The 19,829-nt window shown below is 48.2% G+C and overlaps 1 protein-coding gene across 5 annotated transcripts in view; it reads left to right on the top strand.

Annotated features, from left to right (window-relative positions):
* The window catches only part of MYO1B (myosin IB), a 178,784-nt gene that overhangs the window by 12,360 nt on the left and 146,595 nt on the right, over window positions 1–19,829 (top strand). The window contains exon 1 of one of the 5 annotated variants that reach the window (XM_060177565.1): window positions 10,202–10,275. The exons of the other annotated variants lie outside the window; for them this stretch is intronic. The gene's annotated coding sequence lies outside the window, so the exon portion shown is untranslated. Of the gene's footprint in view, window positions 1–10,201; window positions 10,276–19,829 lie in introns of those variants that run through there. 5 annotated transcript variants of the gene reach the window in all.

The following is a 19,829-nucleotide window of genomic DNA, read 5'->3' as shown; positions in this document are numbered from 1 at the left end:
CTCCCTCTCCCTCTCTCTTCCTCCCTCTCCCTCTCCCTCTCCCTCTCCCTCTCCCTCTCCCTCTCCCTCTCCCTCCCTCTCCCTCTCTCTCCCTCTCTCTTCCTCCCTCTCCCTCTCCCTCTCCGTCTCTCTCTCCCTCTCCCTCTTCCTCTTCCTCTTCCTCTCCTCTTTCTCTTCCTCTTCCTCTTTCTCTTCCTCTTTTTCTTTTTCTCTTCCTCTTCCTCTTGTCTTCCTCTCCTCTTTTTCTTCCTCTTCCTCTTCTCTTCCTCTTCCTCTTCTCTTCCTCTTTTTCCTTCTCCCCCCCATCAAATAGTTGCCAAGCCAGACACTGACTCTCCCCTAGCGCACAGAAACTGTGACTTCTGTTTTCATGAAGTCTGAGGGAAGCGTGTCGTAGGAGAGATGCTTACAGATAAAATTTGTGACATCAATGTGTTGTGGCAGACGCTATGAAGGGAGGCTGAGAGCAGAAGTGCGGGGCGAGACTTGAGGTGAGGGTACGGGGCCTGTCTCATGATGCCCTGGTGGGTGAGCTGGGGGTCCTGGCCGGGTGGTCGCCCACCTGACTGAGCACACACGTCACAGTGCACAAGGAGCCGGGTCCGAGCCCCAGGGCCCCACCTGCAGCTTTACGAGTGGTGAGACGGGGCTGCAGGCGTCTCTCTGCCTCTCTCCCTCCGTCACCCACTTCCCTCTGATTTCTGGCTGTCTTTACCCAATACATAAATATAATAAAAAATACAAAGGGTGGGTTGGCACTAAGGAAAAAGACAGTGAGGTGCGCTCTCTGGAGTTCTGGGAGACGATGGAGGTTTGTGTCGCCAGTGCTTAGGCCCTTCTTAGTGAGACCCAGAGAGTGGTGCTTGGCTCGGCGCTGTGGCAGTTAGGACGGCAGGAGCACATCTCTTCTGAGTAAGCGAGTTCCTCTTCCTCCTCCAGGGAGTCTGGGGTCTGTGGGTGCTGAGAGAGCCGCCTCAGTGGTGTGGCTGGGGCCGCTGTCCCCCTGCAGTCCTCCTGATCTCACGAGAGAGCCGCTGTCGTTGCCCCGGGCGCCCATCAGAGTCCCGGGCCCATCAGAGGAGTCCCGGGCCCATCAGAGTCCCGGGCCCATCAGAGTCCCAGGCCCATCAGAGTCCCGGGCCCATCAGAGTCCCGGGCCCATCGGAGTCCCGGGCCCATCGGAGTCCCAGGCCCATCAGAGTCCTGGGCCCATCAGAGGAGTCCCGGGCCCATCAGAGGAGTCCCAGGCCCATCAGAGTCCCAGGCCCATCAGAGTCCCAGGCCCATCAGAGGAGTCCCAGGCCCATCAGAGGAGTCCCTGGCCCATCAGAGTCCCGGGCTGTGCACTTGGGGACGGGGAGAAGCCCTGTTTGTTTGCCTGGGAGGGACCTTGCAGCCAGTCTGCCCCCCGCTCCGCCCGGGGGTCTCAGCCAAGGCCTGGGGTGTGATCGGGGTGCGCAGGGTGTGTGGCCAGTCCCAGTGCCTCCTGCCACCAGGACCCCCGCCCCCCGGCCGCGTGCCTCCTGCCACCAGGACCCGCGCCCCCCCGCCACGTGACTCCTGCCACCAGGACCCCCGCCCGCCCTGTCCCTGCCCCGGAGGCCTTGCACCAGGTGACAGTGGCTGGGTGCTTTCGGGCAGCACTTCACAGCTGCTGTGATGGGCTTGTTCTGCTTCTTTACAAATAAGAATGTGCAAGCCGGGGCTGGGTGGTGGTGCAGCTGCTTGAGCACACGTGTGACAGTGCACAAGGACCCAGGTTCGAGCCCCCGGCCCCCACCTGCAGGGGAAAGCCCTGCGAGTGATGAAGCAGTGTCGCAGGTGTCTCTCTGTCTCTCCCTCTCTGTCACCCCCTTCCTCTAGATTTCTGGCTGTCTCTATCCAATAAATAAATAAAGATAATAAAAACTTTTTTAAATGTGAAAGACGGCAGGCAGTTGTGCCTACGTGTTTGTCTGTAGTGGGGTTGGAAGAAGGAGGAAGTACTCCTTAGAGTACTTACACAGAGTACTGTTTCTTAGACAGAGTACTGTTTCTTAGACAGAGTACTGTTTCTTAGATAGAGTACTGTTTCTTAGAGTACTGTTTTAGACAGAGTACTGTTTCTTAGAGCACTGTTTTAGACAGAGTACTATTTTAGATAGAGTACTGTTTCTTAGACAGAGTACTGTTTCTTACACAGACTACTGTTTCTTAGACAGAGTACTGTTTCTTACACAGAGTACTGTTTTAGACAGAGTACTGTTTCTTAGAGTACTGTTTCTTAGAGCACTATTTTAGACAGAGCACTGTTTTAGACAGAGTACTGTTTTAGACAGAGTACTGTTTCTTAGGCAGAGTACTGTTTCTTAGACAGAGTACTGTTTTAGACAGAGTACTGTTTCTTAGAGCACTATTTTAGACAGTACTGTTTAGACAGAGTACTGTTTCTTAGAGCACTGTTTTAGACAGAGTACTGTTTCTTAGACAGAGTACTGTTTTAGACAGAGTACTGTTTCTTAGACAGAGTACTGTTTTAGACAGAGTACTGTTTTAGACAGAGTACTGTTTCTTAGACAGAGTACTGTTTTAGACAGAGTACTGTTTCCTCCCTGCTGCCCTTAGTGAACTTCTCTTCTTTTGCGAAGTTCTGTTTTAACGTCTGCTTCTCTGTCACTGTCGCTGTCCCGTTTATTTCTCTGCCCTGAGTGCGCCTCTGGCCTCTGTTTCTGGGCCTCCTGTTCCCCTCCTCCTCCTTGGAAATTTCTCTTTTTAAAAAGAATTTTTTCTTCCTCCCCTTTTCTGTGTGGTGAGTGGGAATAAACCCAGGGCCTCACACATGTTATGCCACTGAGACGAGCTGCTTGACCGGGCAGATTTTTCATTCTCTACTTCTTTCTTGGAGAGGAAGAGGGAGAGGGGGAGGAGAGAGAGGAGAGGGGGAGGAGGGAGAGGAGGAGGGAGGGGGAGGAAGAGGAGGGATAGGAAGGGAAGGGGGAGGAGAGAGGCAGAGGGAGAGGAGGGGAGGAGGGAGAGGCAGCCCCCAAAGCGCTGCTCCACCATTCAGGCAGCCCTGCTTCCAGGGGTCGGGCAGGGCCTAAGGCATCTGCAGGCACAGGCTCGCCCACTGAACTGTTCCCGCCCCAAATCCGCACCTTTGAAACCCTCACCTCCCTCTGTTCCCAGCCATTCAGCAGGACCCATGCACGGTTCTGCAATTCCAAAGAAAAGAGTCAATTTCATTATTTTTTAGTTGTTAAAAATAGATGTAACGTTATGCTCAGAAATCTCAAGTTGCCTTTTTTTAGTGACTCACTGGAGTTAACCGGGCTCTGTAGATGTGTGGAAACACGGAGGCGTCTTTGGAGTTTGAAAGGCAGGGACATGGAGGACATGCCGAATTTCAATTTATCCTTTGTTTTGTTCAGGGTCATGTGTACTGTTACCATTTTGGTATGTTATTAGCATTTTTCAGCGTTCCCAAACTGGAAGAACAGAATTCTGGAAAATTAGCAAAATGCACATTTATAAAAATATGCTTGTCAAATCTGACACAGTTGCTGAAAAGCCTGTAGATTTTAGTGACTATTTAAAAGTTCAGCTCTCCTGGGCTAAGTGGTGGCACACCTGACTAAGCGCCCGCATCACAGTGCACAAGGTCCCGAGTTCAAGGCCCTGGTCCTCACCCGCAGGGGCAAAGCTTCACGAGTGGCGAAGCAGGGCTGCAGGTGTCTCTCTTCCTCTCTATCTCCTGCTCCCCCTTCAGTTTCTCTCGGTCTCTCTCCAATAATAAGTGAATAAAAACACTAAGAGTCTGACTTTCCTCTGGCGCAGAGGGAAGTGGAGAAATGGCTGCTCCTGCCAAGTTTAGTCCCCACTGGAGTGCAGTCTTCAGTGTGATTTTCCGGACGTGTCTCAGAGCAGCACTGGTGCAGACTTCAAAGCAGGGATCACAGCAGTGTTGTGTGACGCCTTGAGAAATACACAGACCGCAGATTCCACAGGTTATCAGAAGAAGTGTGGGAAGGGGCCTTGAATGAACTGAGGCATTCTCTACCTTATCTATAATGTTTCCTGCCGATTATGCCTTTCATCTCTACACATAGATGCCTAATGTGAAGGTAAGGCGAATATGAGAATTCTTTCTTTTTTATTATACTTTTTTTTTGCATAGAGACGGAAGTTGAGAGAGAAGGGAGAGAGGGAAAGGAGTTATAGATGATAGATAGATAGACAGACAGACAGACAGACAGGGGACCTGCAGCAGTGCTTCCCCACTTGTGAAACATCCCCTCTGCAGGTGGGGACCAGGGGCTTGAATCTGGGTCCACGTGCATTTAACTGGGTGCGCCACTGCCCGTCCCCAGAGTTCTTTCTCTATGGTGAAGAAGTCTAGCAAAATTTCAGTAAATTCGGAGCCGGGCGGTAGCGCAGTGGCTTAGGCGCACGTGGCGCAAAGCGCAAGGACCGGCATGAGGATCCGGGTTCGAGCCCCCGGCTCCCCATCTGCAGGGGAGTCGCTTCACAGGTGGTGAAGCAGGTCTGCAGGTGTCTGTCTGCCTGAGCCTGGGGTTCCAGCACACAAAATGACTGGTACTTTGCTGCCAGTGGGGATGTCAGTGGGTCCAGCCTCTGTGGAGAACAGTCTGGAGAACTCCCAGAAGTACTAAAATTGAACCTACCCTATGACCCTGCAGTTCCTCTCCTGGGGTTAGATCCTAAGGAACCCAACATACCCCTCCAAAAAGACCTGTGTGCACCTGTGTTCATAGCAGCACAACTTGTAACAGCCAAAACCTGGAAGCAACCCAGGTGTCCAACAACAGATGAGTGGCTAAGCAAGTTGTGGTCTAGATACATAATGGAATACTACTCAGCTATAAAAATGGTGACTTCACCATTTTCAGCCAATCTCAGATGGAGCTTGAAGAAATCATGTTAAGTGAAATAAGTCAGAAACAGAAGGATGAATATGGGATGATCTCACTCTCAGGCAGAAGCTTCTTCTTCTAGCGTTTGCCCTTCTTCCGTAGCCAGTCAACAGCGTCAGGTTGAGCCTGATGTCAAGTTTCGAGACCTCCTTTGAATCTGGAGAGGTGGCAGTCGTTGACTATGTGGGTCATAGTCTGTCTGGAGCCGCAGGGGCAGTTCGGGTCGTCTCTGGCTCCCCAGCAATGGAACATAGCGGCGCACCGGCCATGGCCTGTTCGATAGCGATGGAGGAGGGCCCGATCATAACGTGCTAGGTCAAAGCCGGGTTGACGCTCGCAGGGGTCTGTGATGAGGTGTTTGTTCTTGACCTCAGCTGACTGCCAGCTCTGTTTCCAAGAGACTGGAACAGAGAAGTTCAGTGTAGGCGTAGGGGACCAGATTGGGTGACGAGACGTCAAGCGTTGGACAGGGTGGGCGAAGATATCCGCGTATATTGGCAGGTCCGGTCGGGCGTAGACGTGGGAAATGAACTTAGATGATGCCGCATCCCGACGAATATCTGGCGGGGCGATGCTGCTGAGAACTGGCAGCCATGGAACCGGGGTGGAACGGATGGTTCCAGAAATGATCCTCATGGAGGAATATAATTTGGAATCGACCAAGTGGACATGGGGGCTACGGAACCATCCTGGGGCACAGTATTCTGCAGTGGAATAGCAGAATGCCAGAGAGGATGATCGCAGTGTGGCAGCGCTCGCGCCCCATGAGGAGCTGGCCAGTCTTGCAATGATGTGATTCCTCGCGCCCACCTTTGCTGCAGTTTTTATGAGATGTTCGTGAAATGACAGGGTGCGATCGAGAGTAACGCCAAGATAGACTGGCTGGGCTTCATGCCGGATTCTCGTATCGCCAAGCTGCACATTAAGCTCACGCGAGGCCGAGGCGTGGTGTAGATGGAAAACAGATGATACCGTTTTTGCAGTGCTAGGGATTAGTCGCCATTTTTTACAGTCATCAGATATCAGAGACATGTCTTTCTGAGTGTTTCCTCGAGGATGTCAAACTTGGATGCCTGAGTTGCACAGCAGATGTCATCGGCGTAGAAGCTGAAAAACAAGATCAGAAGGGAAAACACTAAGCAGAACTTGGACTGGAGTTGGTGTGTTGCACCAAAGTAAGGACTCTGGGGTGGGTGGAGGGTTCAGGTCCTGGATCATGACAGTGGGGGAGGACTTTGAGTGGAGATGAGAGTGTTTTGCAGAAAACGGAGAAATGTTACACATATACCAACAACTGTGTTTATTGTAAACCATTAATCCCCCCATAACAATAATAATAAATGAGAATAAAAGGTGATTTCTTAAGGTAGTTTTCTAAAGGAGAATTGCTAAGCTGCCTTCTCTGGGGGCAGAGAGGAGGTCTCTGCCTTACCTGTTGGCCGGTGGGCCCTCAGGTGCTTGGGGTAGGAGGGACTGGGTTCACCTCGTGGCTCAGCTTCCTGTGTCGCACTCGTGGTAGCGGCCCTGCGAGCTCATCTGTTCTTCCTGGGACATTGGGTAACTGGCACATGTGCGGAGCCCAGAGTCATAATCTTGCAGCTGTTTTTATGTCCATTTGGATTTCTTGGAAGAATTAACCAGTTTTTTAGGCTCTCATGTTGAAGGCTACAATTGCAGTAGGATTTTGGGCGGGGGGGGGGGGGGGCTCCATTTCAGGGACTTTGCGCTGGGTAGTGCAGTAGCTGTAACAGGGAGCTGGGGTGGCAGTCGGAGGGAATTCCTGTCAGATTTCTTGTTCACCCTGTGAAAACAAGGAAGTCAGAAAGTCCAAGGCTACTCCAGCTTTCATGGGACATTTGTACTGGAGAATCATTTGGAAAAGAAATGTGATTTTATTTTGTAACTTAAAAAAAAAACCCCAACAATTTAAGACACTTCTTGAGCTAGTTCGTTAAAAATATCAGTGATGGTCAATTCTGAATATTTTGTTCCAAACCTTTTAAAATGATTGCAGTTACACTGTATAGACTTTATTAAAAATTTTTTAAAAATCATCTTTTCTTTTTTATTGAATAAAGACAGCCAGAAATAGGGGGAGATAGAGAGGGAGAGAGACAGAGAGACAGCTGAAGCCCCGCTCCACCACTCACAAAGCTTTCCCTCCGCAGCTAGGGACTGAGGGTTCGAACCTGGGTCCTTAACCAGGAGTGCCACCACTTGGCCCCCAGAATATATTTTCTTTTTTTGGGAGGGGATTCTTTATTTTAATTTTTCTTTATAAAATGGAAGTATTGACAAGACTTTAGGATAAGAGGGGTACAGCTCAAAACAATTCCCACCACCAGAACTCCGTGTCCCCTCCCCTCCCCTGACAGCTTTCCTATTCTTTATCCCTCTGGGAGTATGGACCCAGGGTCATTGTGGGATGCAGAAGGTGGGAGGTCTGGCTTCTGTAATTGCTTCCCCGCTGAACATGGGTGTTGACAGGTGGATCCATACTCCCAGCCTGTCTCTCTCTTTCCCTAGTGGGACAGGGCTCTGGGGAAGCGGAGCTCCAGGACACATTGGTGGGGTTGTCTGTCCAGGGAAGTCCAGTTGGCGTCATGATAGCGTCTGGACCCTGGTGGCCTCACCTGAGATTCCCAGGTTGATGCAGCTCCCTTGCTGAGCTCACACCAGGTGTTGTCTGTCTCTAAGCTGCCATCTTGGCTCCCCAGAATATATTTTCTTTATTGATGCATATTCTTTAAAAATAAATTTTCCTGTTTTATCTTATTTCATTGGAACCACAATTTCCCCCTAAACATCCCTTTCTCATATTTAAGTTATTTTTTTGCCATTTTGTTGTAAATAAATAAGACTGAAAAGACCGTGTGTGTGTGTGTGTGTGTGTGTGTGTGTGTGTGTGTGTGTAACCTTTGCATATTTTGGATGACTTTCTGCAGTCGGTATCGAGAGCTAGATGAGTAGGACAAGGATTTTGGATGTCCTGCTTTGGCCCTTGGGGAGGATATGGTGACTGGATTTGAGTGGGCTGGGAGATGTTGGCATGAGGCTGTCTGGGATGACTCCCACGTGTTGGACCTGTGCCTAATGGGACTGACCGTCTCTGTCAGACTCGCAGGGGCCTACTCAGGTCGGGATGAGGGGCGCTGACACAGGAAGGGAGTGAGGTTCAGCAGACCTTTGAAAGGATGGCCCTGGTGCTCAGGGCCAAGGCCAAGGCCAAGGCAGGAGCTGGTGAAGAGATCACAGGCATCGATCGAGGTGTGATTGCAGCAGATGGTGTATGTAGGGTGTCATAGAAGGTGGATGGAGAAGAGGGGGAAAGAGTGTGTCAGAACCCTGAGGAGCAGGGACCAGGCGGTGGTGCACCTGGTTAAGCGCACACATTACAGTGCCCGAGAACCCAGGTTCAAGCCCCTGGCCCCCAGCTGCAGGGAGGAAAGCTTCATGAGTGGTGAAGCAGGGCTGCAGGGGTCTCTCCGTCTCTTTCCCTTTTTGTCTCCCCCTCCCCTCTCAATTTCTCTCTGTCTCTGTTTGATAATAAATACATCAAAATATTTAAAAAACACGAATGCTTTATGATTAAAGAGTACTTAGGAAAAAGAGCTCGGGAACATTATTCTGGGATGTGCACAGGGAGATTCCTGCAGAGAAAATGAGGAGTGTGGGGTCAGGAAGTGACCCCATGGCCAGGGCAGCCCTGAGATTCAGGGAGAGAGGCGGTGGCTGGCCACATGGCAGGGGTGGTGGCCCGAGCTCAGGCCCCTGTCGGAGCCACACCCGGCCACAGACCTGGGCTCTGGAGGAAGAGACGGCAAGTTGGCAGGTGCCAGAAAGGCTCGTAGGGTCATTGTGAGGACCCACATGACACAGCACCCAATGCTGCTGGTGTCACAGCAGAAAGGCATCCCTCTCAGTCCTGGAGGCCGGAGTCCCCAGGCAGGATTTCCACGGGTTTGAGGCCACGCCCGGCTTGGTGATGGCTGTGTTCTCAGTGTGTCCCCAGACGGTCGGATCACTCCTCAGCCTGTGCTGTCTGGGTCCCAGTCACCTCTCCTTATATGATGGTGGTCGGACTGGATTAGGGTCCACTCGAATAGCCTTGTTTTATTATTTGTTTGTTTATTTATTTAGTTATAACCAGAGCACTGCTCAGCTCTGGCTTATGGTGGTATGGGGGATTGAACCTGGGTCTTTGGAGCCTCAGGCATGAGAATCTGTTTGTATAACCATTATGCTATCTACCCTATGCTATCTGCCCTAATGGCCTTATTTTAATCTAATTACATCTTTTTTTTTTTTTAGTGTGTGTGTGTGTGTGTGTGTGTGTTTGCCTCCAGGGTTATCGCTGCCTGCACTACGAATCCACTGCTCCTGTAGGTCATTTTCCCCATTTTGTTGACCTTGTTATTATCATTATTATTGTTGTCATTGCTGTTGTTATTGCTGTTGGGTAGGACAGAGAGAAATGGAGAGAGGAGTGGAAGACAGAGAGGGGGAGAGAAAGATAGACACCTGCAGACCTGCTTCACCGCCTGTGAATCGACCCTCCTGCAGGTGGGGAGCCCTGATGCTGGAACCGGGATCCTTACGCAGGTCCTTGCACTTTGCACCACCTGCACTTAACCCACTGCGCTACCTCCTGGCCCTCCGTGTGATTGTTTTAAGCGTGAGAATTCTCGTAGTACCACACTCTTGGGGATGGGAGAGGGTCTTCTACAGGTCAGGTAGGGGCCTGCTGCACACCAGCCTTTCTTTATGTGGGCCGTGTGTGAGGGTCTTGCCCTTTGGGGGGTCACTGCTGCTCCTGAAACCAAGGCCTCAGTGGTCTGTACAAGTCACTGTGAGGATGGCCTAAAGGGCATCGCCTCATCCCTGGGCCCTGCAGCCAGTGGACACGTACCCAGAGAAAACACAAACGAGACCCGAGGCTGGCAGATACACGGACAGGAGCTGACTTGAAACGGTTTGCTTAGGTATGTGTTTCATCGCTTTTCAGTATTTTATTGATTGATTGATTGATTGATTTTTCTTTTGCCCACGAACTAGCTTGCCTAGGGAGTAGTTCATACACGTCTGCCCCCCTCGCTGTGGCCGCTGTCAGGTGCCTCCTCAGAGCCGTAGGCTGTGGGTAAGAGACAGTGCGGGTGGTTGACCAGACAGCACAGTCGTGGGTAGGAGCGAAGGCCTCTTCCTCCTGTCCACAGGGCATTGACCTATTTCCTCTTATCTGTGTGCAAAATATTTGCTGTCCTTTAGTTCTCCCTGTCACAGCCAATGTTTGTCTCTCTCTGTCCTGTGAACTGAATGTTAAAGTGCTGGTTAAACCAGTGGAAAGAACAATGGGGATGAAAAGCTGGTAAGCGGTTTTCATTTCTAAACTAGGGGACGTTATGCTTATGGCGTTTAGACAGAATTCTCTGCAGGTGTCTGTCTACCTAGCCAGTCAGCCAGTTCTCTGTGTGACTGACTGACCACTGAGTGCCTGTTGAAGGACCATGATTAAGGGTGAGTTGTGACTTGTCAGTTTTTTAAAAAATATTTATTTGTTTACTTATTCCCTTTTGTTGCCCTTGTTTTATTGATGATGTCGTTGTTGGATAGGACAGAGAGAAATGGAGAGAGGAGGGGAAGACAGAGAGGGGGAGAGAAAGACAGACACCTGCAGACCTGCTTCACTGCTTATGAAGTGACTCCCCTGCAGGGGAGCTGGGGCTCGAACCAGGATCCTTACGCCGGTCCTTGTGCTTTGCGCCACCTGTGCTTAACACGCTGCGCTACCGCCCGACTCTGACTTGCAAGCTTTTCTTCATTTCAATTTGATGGTGTATATAATAGTGTGGCATTATGAATTTTTTAAAATAAACTTGCTTGTCGAAGGATTTGAACTTTGCATAATCAGGCATTTATGGTGTCGTGTATTGAATATTATATTTTTTACCAAAAATTCCCTTAGATTTATTGTGTGAGTCTTTCCATGGCATAAGGGATAACAGTTGTTTAATGCATGCTTGTGTATGTGTATGAACAAGTGTGCATGCCTGTCTGATCCTTGTATAATGATATGAAATTATTGCTGTATCCCACAGGACATTTGGAAATGAGCAAAACTAGGCTTCTCATTTAGTTAATATGTAAACATTTAAATTTAGCAAATGTAAATGTTAATAAACTTCAGATTTTGTCTCAATTTCATTATTATAGCATTTTGTAAAGGCTGATTGCTGTATTGTGAGTCTTTTGATGCTTTCTGTTTAAATGTATTTAGAGAAATGCAGGATTATAGCAGGTTTAGTAAGTCAGTAATGCTTTCAAAACATTAGAAAAGGGGGCCAGGTGGTAGCGCAGCGGGTTAAGCGCACGTGGCGTAAAGTGCAAGGACCGGCATTAAGGATCCCGGTTTGACCCCCCCGTTCCCCACCTGCAGGGGAGTCGCTTCACAGGCGGTGAAGCAGGTCTGCAGGTGTCTGTCTTTCTCTCCCCCTCTCTGTCTCCCCTCCTCTCTCCATTTCTCCATGTCCTATCCAGCTACAATGACAGCAATAAGAACAATAATAACAATGATAAACAATAAGGGCAACAAAAAGGGAAAAAAAAATAGCCTCCAGGAGCAGTGGATTCCTCATGTAGGCACTGGGCCCCAGCGATAACCCTGGAGGCAAAAAAAAAAAAAGAAAAAATGAAAAAAATTGATCGATAGAGTTCTGTGTTCCATCCTCCTCCCTGTTCTTTCTCCCTCTGGGAGGATGGACCAAAGATCTTTATGGGGAGTAGAAAGTGGGAGTTCTGGCTTCTGTCACTGCTTCTCCACTGGACATGGGTGTTGGCAGGTGGATCCACACCCCCAGCCTGTGTCTGTCTGTCCCTAGTGGGGCAGGGCTCTGGGGAGGGGAGACTCCAGGACACATGGTTGAGGGCGTCTGCCCAGGGAGGTCAGGGTGGCATCATGGCAGCATCTGTGACTTAGTGGCTGAAAAACATTAAGATATAAAGCAGAAAAAGCGTTTAATAATTAGGAACCAAAAGGCAAGACTAGAGCAGATATGACTTGGGGTCTTTTTGTGGGAAGAAGCTAGGAAGTCTACTTTAGGTCTATTCCAAGGAATACTTTACTTTTTATTGCTACTGAAAAGAAGCTGTATGTCAGGAAGGTGTCTCTTTAAAAAGAAGGCAGTCACTGAGGTAAAGGGCTCTGGGTGGGGGAAGAGTTCAGGTCCTGGAACATGATGGCGGAGAAGGACCTAGGCGGGGGGTTGGAGTGTGATGTGGAAAACTGAGAAATGTTCCACATGAACCAACTGCTGTATTTACTGTCAACTGTAAACCATTAACCTCTCCCCAGTAAAGGAAAAAAGCATATAGGAAAAAAGAAGTTTTTAAGGACTTAGACTAAATTGAACAGAATCTAATCTAACTGCTTTCACAAAGTTGAGAGTCAGAGCTATTTTAAAAGATCAAGGGAGGAAACCCCAGCTCAGAGGCTGAGCTCATTATATGAGATACTGAATCAAAGTCCTGTAGACTTGGTCTCTTTGTCACCTTTGTTTTATCATGGGAACTCACTAAAATTGGTTCATCAAATCTCGCCACGTTGCCCCCCATTTTAGTATTTGAATGTGTTTCTCATGTTATTCTGAACAGCCTCTTTGGGAGCCGAATGGCTCAATTCTGTTTCCTGCCCTTTTGTTGATAATATTTTTAGAGGAGTCACTTGGAGCTGGGGTTATTATTTTGCCTTCTGGCCACCGGTGACAGAAGCAGGGATGGCAGCTGTGAGAATGAGGATTGTTCCAGGACTCGGTGGTGGTCAATTTGCATACTTGTTTTCCCTTTGGATGTCTCTGAATGCCTTCCATTTGCAAGAGGCTGTGCATTGTGCCTTTGGGGAAATAAAGATGAATAAGGTGTGACTCCTGACACCCAGGAATTGATTCCTGAGAAAAGGGGCCATTGAGCATATATGACCCTTACAGGGAGGTTAACATGTGGAACTGGAGTCAGAAGAGCGGGTGTCACGGTCAGAAAACACTTCCCCTGATGTATGCAGCTAGCAGTGTTATAGCGAACTTATTTTCAATAGCCTCACGTGGAGTGACCAAAGCCTTAGATGGTCTGTGTTCATTAAGTTTTCTTGCAAGTGGCTTTTAGTGCTTTGCTTTCAGATTTAAGGTTGGTTACTGACTTACTCTTAATTCATGTTACTCATTGTAATCGGCATTCTTACTTGTCAGTCTTACACTCACTCATTCTAGAACATAACTTCTTTCCGTTAGAAATGCTTATTTGGCTTTCAAGGGAGGGGGATGGGATACGGAGTTCTGGTGGTGGGAATTTTGTGGAATTGTAAACCGCTTATCCTATGGTCTTGTCAATATTTCCATTTTATTCTTAAAACAAAAAGAAATGCATATTTGCTCTCTTCTGTGAACTTGGAGTAACGGAAGCCCACTGGATCACTTATTTTGGCTTCTGCAGGTCTTGGGACTTGTGCCTAAGTTAAGTTGTAGCTTGGAGTGGTCTTCAGCCTTCTCATTTCAGTATCGAACAGTTGGCTGACTGCATTTCCCAAGGATGGGCCGTCTGCTCTGGCCTTCTCTCCCTGGGGGACTCGGGACATGCAGGTGTTCACATCCCTGGGCACAGATGGCCTTACGGCTTTGTAGCCGAGTGGTCACTTACGGCCAGTGGCTAGGAGAGTCTGCATACATTTAAATGTTAGGTTCCAGAAGGCCAGTTTCAAGAAGCTAGAGGATTTTTATGCTTCAGCCCCACCCAGGTTCTGAGGAATTTTTGAGATGATGCCTCAGTGTTTTAAGTGGCATTTTTATGCTGCAGAAGATGTGGATGGATGAATTCAATGCCAGGCGGGTTTTTTTTTTTTTTTTTTTTATCATGAGAGTAGTTGGTTGAAGGCTGGCTGCAGTCACATATTTTTCTTTTCTAGTGTTTAATTTTTTGGAAACATGTATCTTGCTTTTCTTGGATGAATAAACAGCTGTGATAGCCAGGGAGTCACCTGACACCTGGGTGAATCAAGCCCTCGGTAAGGACTTCCCTCCAAGTTCCTCCGTGACTCCTCTGAACTCAGGCCTCCTTGATGATTGCTGGGAGAAAAAAGCTAGGCGTTTACAAAACAGGCAAGATCCAACAGTGGTTCAGTGCCCTACGTTGGGCTCCGTCCTTCACGTGCAGCTCGGTTCACGGTTGGGGTGGCTTGGTCCCCAGAGATGATACCGCTACTCCCAGAATTGCAGAGTGGTTGGAAGGCTGAAGTGCACAGGCGAGAGAGAGAGAGAGAGAGAGAGAGAGAGAGAGAGAGAGAGAGAGAGAGGGAGGAGCCAAGGCAGGCAGAAGTCGTGCCCCATCTTCCTGCTGTTGATGCTGTTGACAGGCAGAGTTTATTCACACACAGGAGACCCGGATTGGCTGTGAGTAAACCTCGCTCCTGGGGGTAGAGAGGAAACAGAGCTGTTTCCCTTGGGTTCTCCAGTGGAAACCAGACAAGACTTCTCACCAGGTGACTTGTTGCTGCAGGGGGAGCTGGGGGCACAGGGAGATGAGCTGAAGAAGAGCAGGACTGACTCTGGCTGGTGCCCCCTTGAAAGACAGGGCTGCACTGCCTCAGCCCCGACTGTCTTAACATGCAAATACAGCCCTTATCGCGCACGATCATGCTTGTGAAAAGGAAATGCTTCAGCGAACAAAGTGGTATTGTTGAATAACACAGCCACACTGCCCGACACCCCGCCCCCCCACGAAATCCAGAAATTCTGCTTGATGGAGGTCTCTGTTGTTTTCTGTGGCCACAGTTGGGACTTTGTGGGGGACTGCAGTATTTTCTTTTTCTCGTTTTCAGTTGGCAGTCTTGGTGGGTCAGATGGGTCTTAAGGACCCATCAGTTTTCAGTCTCTGTGAACCAGATGCCTTTTCAAGTGTAGATCCCTTAAAATGTTTTCGCCTTTTAAGGTGTTTTTTTTTTTTTTTTTTTTTGAGCTTGACTTATATCTCATGTTAAGTGAGATATAAGTCAGAAAGAGAAGGTTGGCCATAAGGTGATCTCACTCATAGACAGAAGTTGAAAAATGCTGCCATGGTGGCAGCCTGACTTCCCTGGGCAGATGCCCTCACCAGTGTGTCCTAGATCCCCACCTCCCCAGAGCCCTGCCCAACTAGGGAAAGAGAGAAACAGCCTGGGGGTGTGGATCCACCTGCCAAGGTCCCTGTCCAGTAGAGAAGCAATGACAGAAGCCAGAACTCCCACCTTCTGCACGCCACAAAGAATTTTGGTCCATACCTCTTGAGGGATAAAGAACAGGGAAGCTTCCAGGGGCCAGGTGGTGGCGTACCTGGTTGAGTTGCACATGCTACAATCAATGTGCAAGGACCCAATTTCAAGTCCCTGGTCCCTACCTGCAGGGGGAGAACTTTATGAGTGGTGAAGCAGTGTTGCGGGTGTCTCTCTCTCTCTCTCTCTTTCTCTCTATTCTATCCAATCAGTAAAGATAATAAAAATAAATTTAAAAAATTCACAGTTTGTGATGTTTAAAAAAAACAAAGAGTAGGGAAGCTTCTAGTGGAGGGGGTGGGATATTCGTCTTATAAGGTTTTACTGACTTTCACAGTCTAGTAACTGGAGGTAAAGTCAGATCCCCAGGTTTTGAGGCTAGAAACGTGGACTGAGAATTCGTCTCCTGGTCAGTTGGGCCTGAGCCTTTCAGAATGCCTCAGCTCTTGGTCTGCAGATGTGAGAACAGTTCAGTAAGAAGAAACAGCGGAGTGGTATCTCTCCCACGGTGCATCCCTCACTGACAGGGCTTACTCCTTTTTCAGGTCAGGGGACAGACAGCTGGCGTTTAGGGTGCTTCACCATTCCCCCAGCCTCTCCCACATGCAGGCAGAGTGACTGTTCCTCTTAGTGGCACCGTGTGGTCTCCACCGGCCTTCAGAAAGGCCAGTCTCACACCACTTTTGTCTTTTTCATGCAGATCTATATAAAGTAGCCAGTACACACTGCAGTGTGTCTCTCAAGTTGTAGGCCCAAGGCTCAAGTCTTCAAGTGCACATAAAGGCACAGTTAATCCAACGTGTGACTCTCACATATCAGCTCAAGATAGTAGATCTTCTACTTTATAAGCCTTCTACTTTATAACTTTCTTTTTAAAAAGTTTTTTTTCTATCATCATTATTTATTGGATAGACACAGCCAGAAATGGAGAAGGAAGGGGGTGATAGAGAGGAAGAGAGACAGAGAGACACCTGCCACACTGTACCAGTTGAAAAGCTTTCCCCCTGCAGGTGGAGACTGGCGGCTTGAACCTGGGTCCTCGCGCACTGTGACATGGGCGCTCAACCAGGTGCGCCACCACCAGGCCCCCACTGTGACTCCAAATCTACTTTTTTGCACCAGCTTCCTTTATTGGATAAAATGCTTTCCCCTGCAAGTAACTGAAAATCCCACTCAGAGAGCTTCTACTGTTAGAGTTAACTGAATCCCGTGGCTGTGACCAAGAGCTCCAGAGCTGTGGACGGGCTTCAGGCGCAGTTCTGCTTTTTTCTTCCTTTGCCCTCTTCTGAGTGTTGGCTTCCTTGTCACAATCTCCTTCCTATGAAATCACCAGAGCAGTTCCAAACATGTGCACGCAAGTCATGGATCCAGAAGCAGAGAACCTTTACCCTAACATTCTACGCCACATCTGGGAGCTGGGAGTGTGTGGATTATCTCTGGAGTGATGACAGTGCTTGATCACTTTCCTTGTCCCCCCTGGAGTAAAACTGCCTTCTTTAGAACAGCGTCAACCCCAGGGGCATCTTGGAAGGGTGAAGGTAGTCCTGGATGTGTCCGACAGAAAGTACCCTCAGGGCTCAACGTCTAACTGCCCCTCGTGAATTCCTCCTGTAGTGTATGGAAGTCTTGCATTTCAGCTAACGATTTTGAAATCTCTTCCTGTGGTAAGCATCACGTCTTCAGTGGGGATGGCGGGGGTGGGGGAGAAAGAAAGGAATAAAAAGGACAGCGTTTTTCTCTCGGCAGAGAAAGCAGATGAACGGATCTCACCGAGACGTCCAGTAGCGAGCACTGTACGGGGAGCAGCCCGTCCGTGGATGGGGATGGCTCACTCCATGACTGTCCCATTTTCACAGTGAACGACCAGGGTGGCTTCACCGCCCTCTCCTCCACCCGCTGCCTAGATGTTAAAAAGCCAACCGAGACTGCTTGACTGACTCCAGCACTGTCGGCACCACCACCGTCTCAGTTGGTTCACTGTATCGAATTTTGCTTTGCAAAAAGTTGTAATTTCAGTGGTTTTCACTTTGACCCGCGTAAGCCAGTGTTTGTTTCGTCCTCTTCCCCACCTTCCGTTGGGGTAGGAGTGTCAGAGTGTAGAGTTGGAACCCATGCGAAGTGCCTTTGAAACATGTGTCTGAAAAGCTGGTGATTAAGTTCGGCTAATTACAGAGAGATTGGCTGCTGAATTACTGTTACCTGGAGCACAGCCTCTGTCTTTGCTTCTGTAAATAGACCCATGTACAGGAATCTACCCTGGAGCAAAGACTTCCCTTTTAACTTTCTTTTTTTTTTTTTTTTCTCCTTCATTGAAATTGCTGGTTTGAGGAGGTTATTTTTGAAGCCCTTCTCAGGTTGACTTTGCTCTTAAATCTCTAAGCCTTCTTCCTTCACCTGGCAGTTTAGATGCCATGAATCTCAGCTAGAATGCTCTTGACATTTCACGTGTCTGAGAACTGGAGATCTGATTTAAATGTTAATTTCTTGTGACAAAGGTTGGGCGCTCACGTTCCAGTTTCTGTGGACTCTGGCGGGGGCCCAGCTGGCTGCTTAGCTCTGCTACATCTCTAGAGAATGCCCTCCCCCCCATTCTACTTTGAAACAGAGTCTTCTCTAGTTCAAAGTGCAGTAACCATCCTCGGTCCTGGCGATTGCTGGGGCTTAGTGACGCTGGGCCATTTCTTAGGGTACAGTTGACGTGTAATAAAAAGCATCAACACAGAAGTCAATGGTTTCTCACTTGAGTAAGAAATACTTTCTCACCGTTTTTTTTTTTTTTTTCCCTTACCGGACCTCCCCCCCCATCTTTGTTTGACTTTTGTTGTGCACACCTAATTTTTAAAAAACAGAATCAGATTTAAAGTGTTTTCGAATTCATATTATATCGTTACCAACTAATAGCAAGAAACCGCATGACTCCCAGTCTCTTAAAAGAGCCCAGCTCAGTTTAGTTTCTGTTATTTCTCTTAAGAAGTAGACTATAGACGGGTGCTGTAGACTAGAGCAGGACAGTGACATTTCAGTTGCTGAGTTATAAGAAAGTTGGCGAATATTAGTAAAACGCAAAATGCCCGAGTGACGCCTTAGTGGAAATAATTCAGTGTAATCACCTCTTGGTATTAGGCCCACGTGTGTCTGTGAGCAGTGACTACTGTCTCCAGAGTTATCTAGTACTACTTTGCTGGAGGTCTACAAAATTAACTTCTGCATTGGAAAGATTAGAGGGGATGGCCCGGATCGATTCGATTCAGTCTCCTGTCAACATTAGAAGAAGTAACACACACACACACCTGGTGTGTTACTGTTTGAAGTAATTGTCACTGCTCTTCAGTTATCAGACTTGAAGCCTTGGTGATTTGACGTGCTAACTGGTGGGTGACCCCATGAGGATTAAGTGTTGGAGTTAGAATGCCTCGGTTTCCAACTTCCTAATGTGTTCATGGCATGTTAATTTGATTTTGCTCTGACAGTGGCATGTCTGTTCGAATGAGAATAATGTACATTCAGGTCACTCTTGACAGGTTATATTGGGTTGTCTGAAAGGTCATCATGTCATGACTTTTTTTCCTATGCAGAAATTTGGCCTGACTTCACACAACCCAGTGCTATGTAGGTACTTGACCTATGAGTTGGTTTGGTTCTTTCTTTAGAAGTTATTGTTGGTGTTTGGATGAAAAGTCACTTAGTGTTAGAAGTAGTTATTGAATTCACACAGAATATAACCTACAGTAGGGAGTCGGGCTGTAGCGCAGCAGGTTAAGCGCAGGTGGCGCAAAGCACAAGGACCGGCATCAGGATCCCGGTTCAAACCCCGGCTCCCCACCTGCAGGGGAGTCGCTTCACAGGCGGTGAAGCAGGTCTGCAGGTGTCTAGCTTTTTCTCCCCCTCTTTGTCTTCCCCTCCTCTCTCCATTTCTCTCTGTCCTATCCAACAACGACAACAACAATAATAACTACAACAATAAAACAACAAGGGCAACAAAAGGGAATAAATAAATATAAATATTAAAAAAAAAGAATGTAACCTACACTAAAGTAATCAGAGGCAAAATTTCGTAAGCTCTCAGCTTCCTGTCTAAAAATGGGGGTTATTAGTAACAGTATATACCCATTAGAATTATTGTGAGGATTACATTAATTAGGGCATCCCAAGTTCTTGATACATATAGTATCTGCTGTGTCATGTATTCAAACCAAGATTGAAAACAATGAGTACCGCTTCGCGGGCGGGTTAATGCCTGACTTATGCCCTCTGTCTCATTCTATAAAATCTCCTTAGAAATCCGGAATATCAAACAACGTCATTTAAAAATGTTTCCTGAACCCCATACCTAAGGATGGATATATATATATATTTTTTTTAAAATTGTATTTTATTTACTTGTTTATTTTGGATAGAGACAGAGAAGTTAAGAGGGAAGGGGAAACTAGAGATGAGAGACACCTGTCACACTGCTTCACCACTTGTAAAGTTTCCCTCCTGCAGGTGGGAACTGGGGGTTTGAAGCCAGGTCCTTGCACAGAGTAGTATGTGCGCACCACCACGCAGCCCTGACAGCAACTTTTGACAAAGGGGATTCAATTCAAAATATTAAGTGGGTAAATGAAGAGTCTCTTCAACAAGTGGTG

This window comes from Erinaceus europaeus, chromosome 18 (assembly GCF_950295315.1).
Source record: "Erinaceus europaeus chromosome 18, mEriEur2.1, whole genome shotgun sequence".
NCBI lineage: Eukaryota > Metazoa > Chordata > Mammalia > Eulipotyphla > Erinaceidae > Erinaceus > Erinaceus europaeus.
The sequence above is the reverse complement of the archived record's forward strand: the minus strand, read 5'-3'. Positions and strand labels throughout refer to the sequence as shown.